Raw genomic sequence first — 5454 nt, forward strand, 5'->3', positions numbered from 1 at the left:
ATACCTAACAAATGAAAGACAAATTCATTTTAAATTTTTGATAAAGAAGGGATTGTGGAAATTATTTTAGGAAACCGGCTATAACTCAAGGAAATATACATATCGTATTTGTTCTTTACTAAATGAAGGTTTTAAGTATTAACTGAATGGGTTAAATGTCTATTTAAATTTTAGAGTTAATTTGTTTTCATACAAATAACTCAATTCCCTCCAAGCTTTTAATCCTTTTAAAACCTATTTTTGAAAATTTTATCTAAAGTTAAAAAATAAGTTCATTTCATCAATAATAAAAGATTTATTCGTAGCAAGTTCAAAGTTTTTCAACAATTATATTTAGAAAAATAGCAAGACATAAAATTGTTATTAAAATTCTCTAGATATAAAATTTATCCATTTGCGTCCTTGTAATATTTCCTTCTCAGGTTGCACGGGCTTGCTAATGACAACTCCCAATCTCCTGGGAATTACTGCCAATGACCACATACACACTGAGGAAAATTCTGACCTCCATTGTTGGCACGAAGGACATGAGTAAATCCTGTTTGAAAAAAGTAATTTAATAAAACTTTAGTAAAACTAAATAAATAAAAATCTTATCATAACGAACAATACCAACCAAATGGTTTGTTGACATGCAAGAATGGTGTGGAAGAGAGAGAATCTGCTGGAACTTTCTTCAGTGACCACTCCTTCTCTTACGCAGTTTTCAGCTTTACTACTGGATACTGAATGTCGACCAAGTAGACGGGTTGGGAAGTGAGCTGAAGGAAAGGACCAAGTAAACAGTTGGAATGATTTGACCGTCTTTCTGTGGATAGCATCAGCATGAAGTGTCACTTCTTAGAGATTGAAACTGTTACCTCTTCTGTTCTCCTCGCACAAGACTACCTAAAAAAAATATAATTATCACAAGTGTGCTTAATATAACAAAAGAGTGTTTGTTTTCTTGTAAAAATCAGGATGCATGTAATTGCTTATCACCAAAATAAATTCTGAAGCAGAACTGGCAAATTACAGTATCATCATTTTTTATAGGTTTCAACAGACCAATGAACTCTAAGGGAGTTTTTTTGATAATTAATTAAGCTAATTGATCCATTTACCTCTTGTTTAAATTCGAAGTAACTTTAAAGATCTAAGCAATCATAATTAAAGAGTTCAATAGGTAAGAGGAGGCACAAAATAAAAGGGCAACAATTGACTATTAGGTTAAAAATCTTTCTCCTTCAGTTTTTCAGCAATTGTTTTAAAACTTTTTCAGATTAATCATTAACCAATTTTAAACAACTTGTAAGAAAAACTTATAAGTTTTGTATTACTTTTTTGCTAAAAAATTGGCAAAAATATAGTTCAGATATTTGGTCATAATTGTTTTCAATGCTTTTTTTTTTAATACGCTTCCTAAAAGTTGTTTGTAATATTGTAAAACACCTTCTCTAATAATTTTTATTGGATTGCTTTAAAAATTAAAAGTGAAATATATTTTTTCAAAATTTTGAGAAAATCGGCCTTTAAAACTTTTGGATTCGATACGTTTAGGTATTTTTTACAAAACTGGTTAATAACAAAATTTAATTTTATTATTCTATAAAAAGCATCATTTTATGGTAATATAGGCTTTGAAATAAGAACAAGTGTTAATTTAAGTGTGAAATAAAATAAGTGTGATCTCCTTATGCCTATAAGTTTGCAACAAAATTTCAAATAACCTACTATTACTACAAAAAATAACCTACTAATATTAAAAGAACAATTTATTTGTTCAGTATATAAGCTTGATTAAAAAAATAGGGTACTTTTAACTTACCAGTTTTTACAAGGTACTGTTTAACACCAACAATGAACCAAACACAACGAATGAACAACTTCAATAGCTTCAGAGTAACGTCCCATCTTTAGAATCGATCTGTTAAAGAATTAAATTTTACAAACTGCGTAATTTGTATTTGAAATACATTATCAAATGTAAATTGTGCTCAGATAAGCTATGAATTGTTATCCACATGTCACTTAATAGCTTAAGATTAACGAGATTACATTAGTCATCATAGCACACTTGTAAAAAAATATTGGCTAAAACCATTTAAATAACTTTTGAGATATAATCATACTTTTTTATAAGTTTCCAATTCAAAGCATGGACTGAAGATTTTTATTTTCAAATTTCTTAAAAACTTAAAAATTCACTAAAAATCTGTTTACTTTTTGAAGTCAAAGACCAGACATTTAAAAAAAAGGTTATTACAAGGTGGTATTTTAAAAATATATAAAACTTTAACTTTTAACAGCGTTTAACAGGGTGTTTTTGGCAAACTTTCTCCTGGTTTTAGAAATTTCCTCCCTGCTTTTAAAAGTACATGTTTTAGGTCTATTTTTTAGTTTAAGTTAAGTTTAAGGTAAGAAACTGTGTTAAACAGTATTAAAACATTGAAAAAACACTGTTAAGCTACTATAAACGTGTTTTTCAAATAAAAAATTTTCTGATAATTACAAAAAACATTTACCCAAATGATAGAATTTTTGAGTCAAATCGAAATTTTACTACTTAACATTTTAAAACTGTTAAAAGCTACTGGTTTTTTAGGACTATTTTAGTGATTAATGTTCAAAACTCCAGGTTTTTTTCAAAATTTTAGGTTTTAAAGCCTAAATTATCAAATTCCAGGTTTTTTGACAAAACTGTTTTAAGTAATTTTTTATAAATTTCAACAGACAAAATTTGACGTTTTTTTTTAAATTTTGTCAAATTTCCTGACTTTATTTCAAAAACCCCCATTTTTCCTGACTTTTGTCATTTTTTAGTTTTCTTGACTTTCTTGACCTTGTGACAACCCTGAAGTAAAGAACTTTAATATAAGCATCAGGCTGACAGTAAAATTTTGAAAAATATTAGAAAAAATGAAGAAGTTTTTTGGATTAGACTTCCCATAAGAAACATTTTGAGCTCGACAACTTATATACTTTATATTTAATTATTACTTTTATTTTTGTTTGGTCTCACAAAATTTCTGATAGTTAGATAAATATCTACCTAAAATGACCAATTAAAAAATAAATAAGGGTCTTTTTGCCTTAACATTTACAAAGCAAAAATCAACAGCTAACCTCTTGATAGGCTTTGATCTTTTTCCTTGGCCAATTTGGGTTCCATGATTCTGAACTGTGAACGTTTGGTAGTTTACCTGTAAAAAGGTATACAACGACTTATAGTACTCCTTGGTAGTACTCCTAGTACTCCGTGGGGTCACAGATATTGATGGCAACTGATACTTTATTGTCATGGTCATTCATGTAAGAGACCTCTGCAAAAAATAATTTAGTAAAGCTAATGGTTTATTTAGCCTAACAGGAAGAAAATATATCAAATTTGAAATCAGGATGCATGTAATCGTTTATCACCAAAATAAATTCTGAAGCAGAACTGGCAAATTACAGTATCATCATTTTTTCATTACTTAATTTAAAAAGAAGTTTTTTTTATTAATTTTTAATCTAACTAATCTAAACATACATTTTTATTTTCCTTCTTATATTTGAAAAAAAAATTATTGTAATAACTAAATTTATGTTTATCAGAAAAAGATCTAATTTTCTATCAAACTGTTTATTAACTAGTTTCTAAAATAAGTAACTTTATATTAATTTTACCTGTATCTTTAATCGGTTTTATCTCACGGAGTAAATCTCAGACTGGAAGTCATACTTTCATAGAAGTCTGAAAAAATTCATTAGTTAAAATATTTATATAAGTAATTAGTTTGTTGATAATATTGAACTGTTGTTTTTCAGGATTTATGATGTCTACAAATATGTTTTTCAGACCCATATCCGTTAAATAATTACATCATAAATAACAAATAAGTACTTTTACAAGATTGTATAAATCTGATTTAGTGCATACAAGGTTGCAATTATGTTTGTAACTCTAGATGAAATAACTATTATTCCATCAGGGTTACTACAACAGGTGTGTCTAAAGAGGTAATTTTTCTAAACAATTGATTGTATAACTAATCTTGAAAAGTAACTTTTGACTTTGCTTTGGCTTTAGGCTTGAAAGTGACTTCGTCTTTTTGATGTACTTGTCAATATCATTGTTGTTTTTAGCATTATAGCTTGATTAACATTATACATAACAAAATTTTAAATGCATATATTATGGCCATAGGGGGAAAGCCATAATTTTACAACTTAATATTATTTTATAGAGTTTTTTCCAAGCTTCAAGATGCTTTTTATCTTTTTAAAAATTTGAACTATTTTTACGATTTGACCAGTCAGAGTTGGGCCGCATAATAGGCTACCTATGGAAAGGGAAATCTAAAAACAGCAAAAAAAGACTACTTTACTTAAAATTGATATCCTTCTAAATTTTTCCAGCAATCTTCTTGAAACTTGTACAGTCTAATCTTCATACAATAACAAAAAACATTACTTTAAAATTTAAAAAGATTTAAGAAAAAATATTTGAAGAAAAAAAGACTTTTTTTTTTAATTTTTGTCATAAATTTTTTATTTTATTAAATTATAAAAACTCTTAAGTAACATACTTTTCTTTTAATATGAGAAACATTTCCTGAAAATTTGAAGAAGATTGCTTGAAAAATGAAGGAGTTAGATTTTTAATGATCTTAAAATTGACCCCGATAAATTTGTGGTCCATACATTTGTATTGGAAATTTTTTACAAAAATAAAATACCTCAAAAGTTAAATGATATTTTTGAATTCTATAAAAACTGGCTTGTAGTTTATACTTAACGCTTTCATACAAAAGCCAAAGTCAATTATTGTAAAAAAGTGTTTAACCCTCACCCCCCCTCTGGCCTTATTAAATAAATAAAAGTGTACCTGATTATTGAGTGCAATATAGGAAATTATAACCAATACTTGTATATTTTAACTCATCCCAGAAATTCAATTAACCCTGAAAAAACAATGGATTGCAAAAGCTTTTTTTTTCGGAAAATAAATTTAGAAAAACACATTTTTAGAGATAATAAACTTTCTTATTAAGGGCATAGGGGGTCAACCTTTATTGATTTGATAAGTTGATCTTATTTTATAGAGTTTTATCTGAGATATCAGACATTTTTAACAGGTTGAAAAAAGTAATTTTTGAGATATAACAATCAAAGTCTGTTCAATAGGTATTTCATAGAAAACGCAAACCAAAAACACTTAAAAAAAGACTATTTCATTAAAACTCTCTATCTTCTCCTTTATTTTTAACCAATTTTCTTCAAATTTTCACAGAAAGTCTATTGTTATACTTTTAAAAGATTGAGTGAGATTTTTTTAAATTTTGGAATTCATTTTTTTTCCACATTTGTCTAAAATTTATATTTTTCAATATTCTTAAAATCTAAACAATCAAAGTTTTTTAAACTGCAAAAGGAATGTTTCCCAAAAGTTAGAGGTCTCTAGCTCAAAAAATAAAGGAAAAGATAAATTTT

At 26.9% G+C, this 5454-nt stretch overlaps 1 long non-coding RNA gene and 1 other non-coding gene across 2 annotated transcripts; both read right to left on the reverse strand.

Moving 5' to 3' along the window:
• Positions 1–275: 275 nt before the first annotated feature.
• LOC145838675 (uncharacterized) lies at positions 276–3720 on the reverse strand. Its single transcript, XR_014370048.1, has 5 exons — positions 3649–3720; positions 3106–3302; positions 1808–1906; positions 617–888; positions 276–538 (listed from the first exon to the last, which is right to left on the reverse strand). It is a non-coding gene; the product is annotated as an uncharacterized LOC145838675 (long non-coding RNA).
• On the reverse strand, positions 953–1031 carry LOC145839662 (small nucleolar RNA snR61/Z1/Z11). The gene has a single exon (XR_014370101.1). It is a non-coding gene; the product is annotated as a small nucleolar RNA snR61/Z1/Z11 (small nucleolar RNA).
• Positions 3721–5454: the final 1734 nt, after the last annotated feature.

The sequence above is a fragment of the Thalia democratica genome, chromosome 6 (genome assembly GCF_965202585.1).
Source record: "Thalia democratica chromosome 6, ktThaDemo2.hap1.1, whole genome shotgun sequence".
NCBI lineage: Eukaryota > Metazoa > Chordata > Thaliacea > Salpida > Salpidae > Thalia > Thalia democratica.